Source organism: Arachis duranensis, chromosome 3 (genome assembly GCF_000817695.3).
Source record: "Arachis duranensis cultivar V14167 chromosome 3, aradu.V14167.gnm2.J7QH, whole genome shotgun sequence".
Taxonomy (NCBI): domain Eukaryota; kingdom Viridiplantae; phylum Streptophyta; class Magnoliopsida; order Fabales; family Fabaceae; genus Arachis; species Arachis duranensis.
This window is the reverse complement of record NC_029774.3, coordinates 115,372,691-115,383,963: the sequence shown is the minus strand read 5'-3', so window position 1 is coordinate 115,383,963 and position 11,273 is coordinate 115,372,691. Positions and strand designations below refer to the sequence as shown.

At 32.4% G+C, this 11,273-nt stretch overlaps 1 long non-coding RNA gene across 1 annotated transcript; it reads right to left on the bottom strand.

Moving 5' to 3' along the window:
• Positions 1 to 603: 603 nt before the first annotated feature.
• On the bottom strand, positions 604 to 3,090 carry LOC110279429 (uncharacterized). The gene is made up of 2 exons (XR_002372851.2): positions 2,686 to 3,090; positions 604 to 1,229 (listed from the first exon to the last, which is right to left on the bottom strand). It is a non-coding gene; the product is annotated as an uncharacterized LOC110279429 (long non-coding RNA).
• Positions 3,091 to 11,273: the final 8,183 nt, after the last annotated feature.

The following is an 11,273-nucleotide window of genomic DNA, read 5'->3' as shown; positions in this document are numbered from 1 at the left end:
CAAACAGAATTACAGCCACGAGATGCAGAGCAAGGATGTATGGCATGCTGGACAAGAAGAAGGAAAGTTGAGTTGTGTCTAGATTAGAATTGAGACATTATCTAATTATTGATTATTATAGGTTTTGAGATTGTTATGGTTTTAAGATCACGAAGTGTCACTTATTTGTTGCAAAAAAAAAAAAAAAACATTACATCTGCCATGAAACTTGTTAAAGAATATCTAAATAAACAAAAGGCATTGACTTTTAAATGAAGTACACGTATTCGCGAATGCTTAACGCATGAAACAAAAAAACCATATCCCAAACCATCCAATTCGCAATGAAAAGAAACATCCCTATGCCTATCAGAAGCACCATCCACTTAAAAACTTGGATAAAGTCACCAATGCCAAACGAACCTGCCGAGTAGACTGGTTACGATAGAAGGCCGTGCAATGCTTAAAGTACCAGCAACTTTACAATTTCAGCAATAGAAAACAAGGATAAAAAAAATAAACTTCCATTTTAGTTAACAGAAAACTACTTAATGGAAAGAAGTGCTACTTATATGTAGTCATAAACAAATGGGGTATATACACCAATCAGAGTAGACTAGATAATATAATAAGGCAATGTATTGCTTAATGAACTAGAGACATCCACAATTTGAGAACTAATTGCTTGACAATCGCAAATTCTTAACACATGAAACTTGCTGAGTAATATCTAAGAAAACAAAAGTAATTCACTCCTCAGTGAAGTACACGCACCCGCAAATGCATTGCACGTGATAACTCGGAAAACATATCGAGTAGCATCCAAGTACCAATCAAAAGAAACATCCTAATGCATATCAGAAGGAACATGCACTTAAAAGTTTGGATAAAGCCATCAGCAACTTCACAATTTCAGCAACAGCAACAATTGACAAACATGATGGCCTGCTTCACCGACCAATTTGGAACAAGCCTCAAGAATCCGATTTCATCAATCTCCACAAGCTTCTCAATGAAGTTGTTTTTAGTTAGTGTACTCATTATATCATGAATATAGCTGAGCGAGCATCGCAACTCTAACAATTTCTGTCAACGGCAATAGTAGCTGTAAGTCACAAATATGATAATGTGGAATGACACGTCGATAACGGTAAATATCGTTGTACTTTTTTTTCCATCTTGATTGGCTTTTCTGCAATACAATCCTGGTGTGTGTTCACAAGAAACAGGCCCAAATGCTTTAATGGAAACTGCATACGAAATCAGAAGCAACATCAAAAGAGTACTCAATTAAACATTGTTGATGCTGTTATACAAAACCCCATCAATTAATACCATATGAGACCCAAATTAGAAGCAACATCTATCAGCTCCTTTTTTATATACAAATATTCCCACCTTTCTTATTATTAGGTTCTATTACCCAAGTCTCTCAAACGCAGCAGCGCCTCCCTCCTTTCTTTCTTTCTTTCATCATATAGTAAGGATCTTAGGTTTGATAAATCAGAAGAAACATCTATCAAATAAATTGGTCCATGTTTTCACTTGTAATGTGGTAGGAATATTTCAGCATGTAAGCAACCTAAGTGTTACAAATTCTCTGTCAATGAAAGCTTTTTTTGACCCAGCATGGAAAAATAAGCCAGCAGCTTCTAAGAATGCAACAACCAAATAAAAAGATGTTCATTTTGAATCACTTCCAAAATTAGATCATATGTTCAACATGAAGAAAAAACATCTTGAAGAGATTATTAAGTTAAAGAGTGTGCACCAGATATGGGTTTAGGATTGTAAAAGGCTGGAAAGCAATCAGGACAATTTGGCATATAGAAAAAATCATTTAACAAGTAGTAGGATAAAAGAAGCGAAGGAGAATCGATTTCAGAGCTCCAAATAAATTGAATCTCGGACCATGATTAGGATCAAACTTAACTTCGACCAAAATTAGTCTAAATTTAATATATTTTTACCATTGAAATTTCATACCACTATTAAAAAACAGCAACATTCAATCTCTAATCACATGCAATTCAACAAAATCGAACTCCTAATAACAGCAACAGTCGCTCTCTAGTTTCAGCAACATCCACTCTCTAAATATAGCAATTCAACAACATCCAAGAATTTAGCACAAGTAAATCTGTCCAAAAAATCACAGCAAATAAAGAAAGAAGTCCATATTCTAATTACAAAAACAACAATCAGTTTCAAATGTTCATCACGCCAATACTGGTTGCCGTATGCCCGAGGAACAAATTCACTGAACAGAGTCGTAAAATATTCATAACATATCATTTGCCATATACACTTGATAAATTAAGCTATGCTATTGTTCTCCAGAGATCAATTTAAACTAACTTAGCATTTATAAAGGAGCTCCCTCATTCATTTAACAAAACCTCACACCTCATCAGCTAATTACGCCAATGAAAAAGTCCTAATGCTAATGAAATGAAATCAATTCAACAAAGAAACACACTAATTGATGAAAATAGAAAGGAGAACCAATCAGCTAAGAATCTAATCAAGGTTAACGTGATAGAAATTCCTTTCCTTCACAAAAATAAATTGATGAAAATCCAAGGCAGTACCAATCAGTTTCAAATGTTCATACCCTCCAATCTATAATAATAAAAAAAACATCCAAATCCCTTTTTAAAACAATAAACCTGCAGTTAATATCGGAGGCAACATCTAAATACTTACCAATAGATTATGTGCAGGAAGGTTTCGAGGCTGGAGCAGAGTCGGGTGGTTTCAAGGGCGCTGCCAACACCGACATGCACCAGCAGCGGCGCGCCCTCCATGAGTAGGAGAACCTACTTGTTTCTCGTGCCTGGGTGGAACGACGTCGCCGCGGCCAAGATTGGGGAAGCTACGGGGGGATGAGAGCGTCGCGGCATTCTGGAACGGTCCCCGACGGTCGACTGTTTTCGCACGTGGTTGACGGCGGGGCGGCGTTCGATGGAGGCAGAGGAGAAGTTGCCCCAATGCTCCTGGTACTCTGGCGCGGCCTTGGATGGGTTTAAAAATCAGCTGCGGTAAAAGGGTGAAACAAAGGGAGAGGGTTTTGGGTAGGGTGAAATTTGTTTACCTGAGTGAATTTAGGGATGTTGCTGAAGTGATTTGGAGTTTTGGGTCCCGACCTAAGAACAGTTGGCTGGTTTTTTACTGGTATTGTAAGTATAATACTCACACTTTAATTGGCCCTAAATTCACTCACTCATATAAATGACGTTATCATATTTTTCTTCTCTCAACTTCACCAACACTCATATGAAATAATAGAATAAAGAAGGACAAGCAAAGTTTCATACTAAAAGTTCATCATTTTACTAACTTCTTAATACACATATTTATCTAACTTTGCTTCTTATTTTGGCTATTTAAATAAGTAACTTCTTGTAATTTCTAGCACATCTTGAAAATTCTTTATTAAGCTTAGTCATCAATCTTGAAGCTTTCAATGCACTTCATGATTCTTCTAGTATAGAGGTGATGAGTGCAACTTCCATTCAATTCCAATTCAATTTGATTTTGAATTTCTTCAATGTTCTAGTATATTGTAGTTGTACTACTTTCTTGAATATTCTTGATTTAATTTTCTAACATTGCCTCCCTTAAATCAAGCTCGTAGAGTTTATCATTCCAAGCATCTTCTTCAACTTGTAAAATAACTCGGTCTTCAATGGCTTTGTAAATATATCTGAAACTTGTTCTTCAGTTGGACAATACTCGATCACAACTTTTTTCTCATTTACCAACTCTCTGATTTTGTGAAATCGAATATCAATATGCTTCGATCTTCCATGGAATACTGGATTTTCGCAAAGTGCAATAGTTGACTTGTTATCACAAAATATTGTTGTTGGAGTATTTTGTTTCTCGTTCAATTCCTCAAGAATTCTTCTTAGCCAAACTGCTTGTGTTGCAGAACTTGCTGCTGCTATATATTCTGCTTCTGCTTTAGAAAGTGCTACTACTGGTTATTTCTTTGACGACCATGAAATTGTACCAGAACCAAGATGAAATACGAGAACCCTGAAGTACTTTTTCTTGTTTCTATATCTCCAGCCCAATCACTATCAATCTAACCGACAAGATTCACTTCAGTAGTATTTTCATAATAAATACCATCATTTAAAGTACTTTTGATATATTGAAGAATTCTTTTTGCCGCTTGCAAATGGTTGGTACAAGACTCCTCCATAAATCTGCTAAGCAAACCAACTCCAAACACAATATCTGGTCTAGTCGCAGTCAAGTACCTTAGACTTCAAATCAAGCTTTTGTAGTATGTGGAATTTACTGCTCCTCCTTTATCTTCTCTCAACAATTTGAACTTCTCTTCGACTGGAGTAGAAACTGGTTTTGAGTGTTCCATCTGAAATTTCTTCAAAATATCATTTGCATATTTCTTCTGAGAAATGAAAATTCTACCATCTTTTTGAATTACTTCAATGCCAAGAAAGTAAGACATCAAACCCATATCTGTCATTTCAAAGTATTTTATCATAGCCTCCCTAAATTCTGTAATTATCTTCAAATTATTGCCAGTAAAGATCAAATCGTCAATATAAAGGCACACGATCAAGATATCTCCAGGTTCAACGAACTTGATATAAAGAGTATGTTCAAACGGACATCTTTTGAAACCATTCTCAATGAAATAAGAATCAATCTTCTTGTACCACGCTCTTGGTGCTTGCTTTAATTCGTACAAAGCTTTCTTCAATTTATAAACTTTATCTTCTTTTCTAAGAACTTCATATCCTACAGGTTGCTCAATATACACTTCTTCTTCTAAAGTGCCATTTATAAATGCAGACTTAACATCCATTTGATGTATCTTCCACTTATTTTAAGCCGAGAGTGAAATAATTAGATGAATAGTGTCTAATCTAGCAATAGGAGCAAATACTTCAAAATAGTCAATACCTGGTTTTTGTTTGTATCCTTTTGCAACTAATATTGCTTTGAAACGATCAACTTCATCACTGGGTTTGTACTTAGTCTTGTAAACCCACTTTACTCCAATCGGCTTTTTATCTGCTGGTAAATCTGTCAGCTTCCATGTGTCATTCTTCTCAATGACATGAATCTCCTCATCCATTGCTTTCTTCCAATTGTTGTCTTTAAAGGCTTCTTCAAAGTTCAACGGCTCACAATCTGAAAATAGAGGAAAATTTATGATTTCTTCATTGGACGGATCATTGTCATTGCCAACTTCATAATCTGCTAATCTAGCAGGTAGTCTCCTTTCTCTTTGAGGTCTTCTAGATGATTCTGGTTGTTCGGTTGCGTCTGGTTGTCTTTCTTCTTCATCATCACATGTATTTGAAATTACTATCGGATGTTTTTCTGTCTTTGTGTCCCAGTCCCACATGACTTTCTCGTCAAACGTCACGTCTCTACTGATGATTACTTTCTTTGTTTCTAGATTATACAACTTGTATACTTTTGAGTCTGTGTTATAGTCAATAAAGATACACTTCTCACCTTTGTCATCTAACTTCTTCCTTAATTGATCTAGTACATGGGCATAAGCGATACACCCAAAGACTTTGAAATGATAGATGGAAGGCCGCTTTCCACTCCAAGCTTCCTCTGGAGTTTTATCACGAGCACTCTTTGTTGGACACCTATTTAAAATATGAACTGCTGTTGCGACTGCTTCTGCCCAAAATTCTTTAGACATTTGTTTTGACTTGAGCATGCATCTGACCATATCCATGATGGTTCTATTCTTTCTTTCAGCAACTCCATTTTGTTGAGGAGTGTATCTAGTTGTTAGTTGGTGTTAAATTTCGTGTTGCTTAAAGTATTCTGAACATGCAAGATATTCTGTTCCTCTATCTGTTCTGAGAATTTTGATTTTACAGCCACTTTATTTTTTGACAAACGCCTTGAATGTCTTAAAGACATCACATACTTCTGATTTTTGCTTCAGAAAGTATACCCATGTATATCTACTAAAATCATCAATAAAAGTGATAAAGCACCTCCTACCACCATTACTTGAAACTTCTACAGAACAGAGATCTGAATGCACAATTTCAAGTAATCTTCTAGCTCTCCAAGACTTTCCTGTAAGGAATGGATCTCTGTGCTTCTTTCCCAATTGACAAATCTCACAAACACAATTGGGAATATAAATCCATGGTAGACCAGAAACAAGTCCTTTTCTTGACAGGTAGTTTAGGCCAGAAAAATGAAAGTGGCCAAACCGCATATACCACAACCAGTTATCATCAAGTATCACAGAACTCATGCAAGAGGGATTAACATGTTGAATTTTTAACGGAAACATTCTGTTTGAAGTCATCTTTGCTTTATCAATGAACCTTCCATTGTTCTCAAATACAGTGCAATATTTACGATAAGTTATCATCTTATATCCCTTTTCAGATAATTGTCCCATACTCAGTAAATTGTAATCAAGTTCAGGAGCATAGAAAACATCAGAAATATAACTTAGAGAACCATCTTTCAATCTAATTGGTATGTGCCCTTTTCTTTCAATAGGGATCTTTGTACTATTACCAAACTTCAATAATAGTTTAACTGAATCATCTAATGAAGAAAATAACTCCTTTCTACCAGACATATGATTACTGCAAGCATTATCCAAGTACCATATATTTTCATCTTCAGCACATGAATTACTTGTAAAAAATAAAGTCTGAGTACTCGGATTGTCATCAATATTTTGATGCTAATTCTCTACAACGTGTGCTTGATTATTATTCATCACTTTGAATCTGCAATCTGCTACTTTGTGTCCATACTTTTCACAATGAAAACAGTTGAAATTAGTTCTTTCCTGATAAAAATTACCTCGACCTCTTCCTCGGTTGACAGGCCTGAAATTCGTTCCACCTCTTCCTTGATTAGGTGGTGTAAAATTGTTGTAACTTTCTTGGCTGTAATTGCCACGACCTCTACCTCTTGAACTTTCTCTGCCTCTACTTTGAAAATTGAAACCACAACCTTGTCTTTCTTGTGTACGGCTTGATTCTGCAACATTGTTGAGATTCACTCGGCTTTTCAGGGCTTTCTCGGTTGATTTTTCTGATTTTTCCAGTATTCTACTGATGTGGCTTTCTATGGTTCCTTGCAACTCTGCAATCGTCATGGTATCCATATTGTGTGACTCTAGTATCGTAGTCACCACATAGTCATACTTCATTGGCATGGTGCGAAGAATTTTCTCCACTACTTTGCTATCGAGCATATCTTCTCCATAGACTCTCATCTTATTGACAAGATTTGTAACACGAGTAAAATATTTCTCAACAGTTTTTGAGCTCGACATCTCGTACCTTTCATATTCTCTTCTTAAAGACTGTAGCTTTGCTTTCTGAACTTTATCTATGCCTTTGTATGACAGCTTCAACATGTTCCATGCTTCCTTTGCACTTTTGGCATTTGCTATTTTGCCAAACACCGTATAATCTACTCCTTGATGAATTTGAGATAGCGCCAATTGATCTCTCCTTTGTTGGACAGTATCTGCTCCTTCTTGCAAACCCGGTTCAATGAAATTCCACAGATTCTGGGCCTTCAAATGGGTAGACATCAAAGTCTCCCAATAACTATAATCAAGTTTTCCATCTAACTTAGGACCGGACCACACAATATTGAAAGTGTTTGCCATACCAACTCTATGAATAAACAACTATGTGAGAACTCTCTCACACCTCACAAACTCTCAAACACCAGGCGCTGGATTAACCAGCTCTGATACCAAATGTAAGTATAATACCCACACTTCAATTGGCCCTAGGATCACTCACTCATATAAATGACGCTATCATATTTTTCATCTCTCAACTTCACCAACACTCATATGAAATAATAGAACAAAGAAGGACTTCATTAATCATATCTTTTTTTCATTTCATGGAACATACAAAATACATAAGGCATATGTGCCTTTATATAGGCGAAGTTTCATACTAAAAGTTCATGATTCTACTAACTTCTTAATACACATATTTATCCAACTTTGCTTCTTACTTTGGCTATTCAAATAAGTAACTTCTTGTAATTTCTAGCACATCTTGAAAATTTTTTATTAAGCTTAGTCATCAATCTTGAAACTTCCAATACACTTCATGATTCTTCTAATATGGATGTAATGAGTGCAACTTCCATTCAATTCCAATTCAATATGGTTTTGAACTTTTTCAATATTCTAGTATATTGTAGTTGTACTACTTTTTTGAATATTCTTGATTTAATTTTCTAACAAGTATCCATCTTAGTTTCTTAATATTATTGTTTTTTTTTTTGTTAGTTTTAAGTGAGATATAGAAAATGAAAAAAAATTAAAATTTTAAAAAAATGATTAAAAATCTTAACTTATCTTCTTGATTATTCTTCAAAGTTAAAAAAAGAAAGTTTTGAATTTTTTTTTATTTTTTAATGCTTTCAAAAAATAACATGTGTGTGTTCCTAAAAATATGTTTTTCATTTGTGTTTTCTTGCTTTTTTTTTTCTCATGTTCATCTTCTTTATAATCAAGTTAATTTTATATTTTATAATGAAATATTTATCGTGATTGAAATGCTAACGTTTATATAACACTACTTAAAAATAAATTTAACAATCTAGGGCGAAATTTCTATGCACTTTGCATAAAATCTAGGAACTAAGAACTTGTGTTTGATTGATCTTGTGATTGTGATTCATATATATAATTTGAATCACATGAGTCCCATGTGCACTCAATGGGTTCCTCGTGTGTTCATGAGACATCAATTTATTTATCCAAGAATATATGTCCTTTGCAAATTTAGATATGTATAAAAGTAGTATTCTCATTGTAAAATACATGTGCCAGTTACATTTCTTAATGTCTAGTTGCTAGTTGCTAGTTGCTAGTTGCCACCTCACTCGCATAAACACATTCCTAGTTTGTCTAGTACCAATAATATAATAGCATCAATTTGAAGCAAAATATATTTTAATATAATAAATACTCAAAAAGAATTTTCTACATCAATCGATGACTAAAAAAGACTAGAGATCTTTCTGTCTTCTTGTATTTGTGTCTGATTACAAAGTCCATATTTACAAAAATGCAAAACCTATGATTAACAACGGTCGCACAGGCGAAGCTTATACCGATCTAGCAGTTAATTAAATTTTTCATCAATTCAATAAATAATGGTGACACACTATTAAAACATAAAAAATATTAAAAACAGTAATAAATAATTTACTCTTTGTATAAATGATAAGAACATGTAAGTTCAAGTATCGAAAAATGCACATATATATATCGAGAGGAAAAATAATCTTAAGTAACAATTTTTCTAAAATTATAAGAGCAATAATGTTCCTCGGGATTTTTTTTGTTTATTATTTTTTAAAATGCATATGGGAAAAGAAAGAAAAGGTACCATATTAGCAGGAGACAAAACAAAAGAGTCAGATGGGAACTACTAAAAAACTCAGTTTCTAATAATTTCACTTTCACTTTCCAAAAGCTTTAGACATGTCATTCCTTCCACGAAACATTCAACAATTGTCATAGTGTAACTACCAATATTGGAGATTGGTGTTTTTTTTTTTTTTTTTTTTTTCTTTTTTTTTTTTAAAAAAAAAAAAACAAAACGACGCCGGCAGTATACTAAGTTCCAAACACTCTCTTGACTCTTCAGTCTCATAATAAAAGGAGCTCATGTGACTTGAAGCAAGTTTATTGGCTTATACTTGATCTATAAGTCAACCATGATCTTGTATTGTTTGTATCTCAATTCTGAGCCAAACAAAACATCTTCAATATCAGTATTATCCATCTAAAAGTGACATACTATTACATATACACAACATATGTAAGATATTTTTGTTTTGGATAAAGTATTTTAAAGAATATACTTTTTGAGAATTTTAATAATTTAAAAAAATATTATATTTGGATACTTAATTAGAAATATTTTCAAATGTCAAAAATTTTAAAAAGAACTTCAACTATTAAAAATATAAAAATTTTAATTTCTACCTATAATAAAGAAATTTTAATTAGGCTTTATTTTGTGTCTATAATAAAGAAATTTTAATTGTAATGATTAGTTTTTTGTAGCTTAGCTTATATTTGTTGAATTTAATTATGTTACTTTTGAATTTCTAGAAGTTTTTATTTCTTTTATTTTGTTCAGTAATTCACTTTTCTGTTGGGATAGTTGTGAATTTATAATGATTCCAAAATATTTTCTGTTGAGATTGTTGTAAATTTATAATGATTCAAAAAAAAAAAATTCATATCCTAATGTTTTTTTGTCATAAAAAAATTGAAGCACTCTTATTGCTTTTTCATGCATTATTTAGTATTTTTAATAGAGTTCAATAAGCAAATATTGATTTATTCCAAACAAATATATTAGGAACGCACTCTTAAAATAATTATTTTTTTATTATTTATTTTATCTTTAGCAGTAATAAAAATAACCGCTAATAGTCTAATATTTTTATCGACAATTATTAGATATTAATCGTCTTATATTTTGTTACTAAAAGATTTTAGCGACAATTATATAATTTTCGATAAAAATATGTTTATAACTGATAAAGATATATAATTATCGTTATAACATATAATAATGACAATAAATATATAATCGTCACAAAAATTTACGTTAAATAAAATATATAATAATTATTATTTTATTATCACCAAAAAATATATTACTATAAAGTAATTTTATTGCAGTGACATTTCACGAATTTTAATTTTGAACTAGACATCTTTATTTAATTAACATACATATTTTTCTATCTATGGTGAATTCCATTTCACCCTTTTACCCTTATGTAGTCACTATTTGTTAACATGTATTAGGTTCTTGATTTTGAACATGTATGGACAACTATATGCCATTAATTTTGATTTGTTCTATTATAAGATAGTGATAAAAATTAAAAATACAGAAACAAAGGACAAAACACAAAAGCAAAAGGATACGGTAAAGAGAGATACTGTATTATACTTGCAAGTTGCCACTATCAAGTATCAACCATCCACCATGCAATTATTTCCCCATCTTTAACATACAAGTCACAAAATCCAAAACATTACCAAATTCTATTATTCATGACCAAGGCATGGTTTTCTGTATGTTATTTCAATAATACGAAAATTTGTGCTTGACTTCTATTTTTATGTAATTATTTAATAAATAAATAAATAATTAATTTTCATACATATATTTTTATAAATATTTAATTACATATTATCATATTAAAATTATTTTATTTAATAATTTGTTAAGCTTTTCGGTATACATATT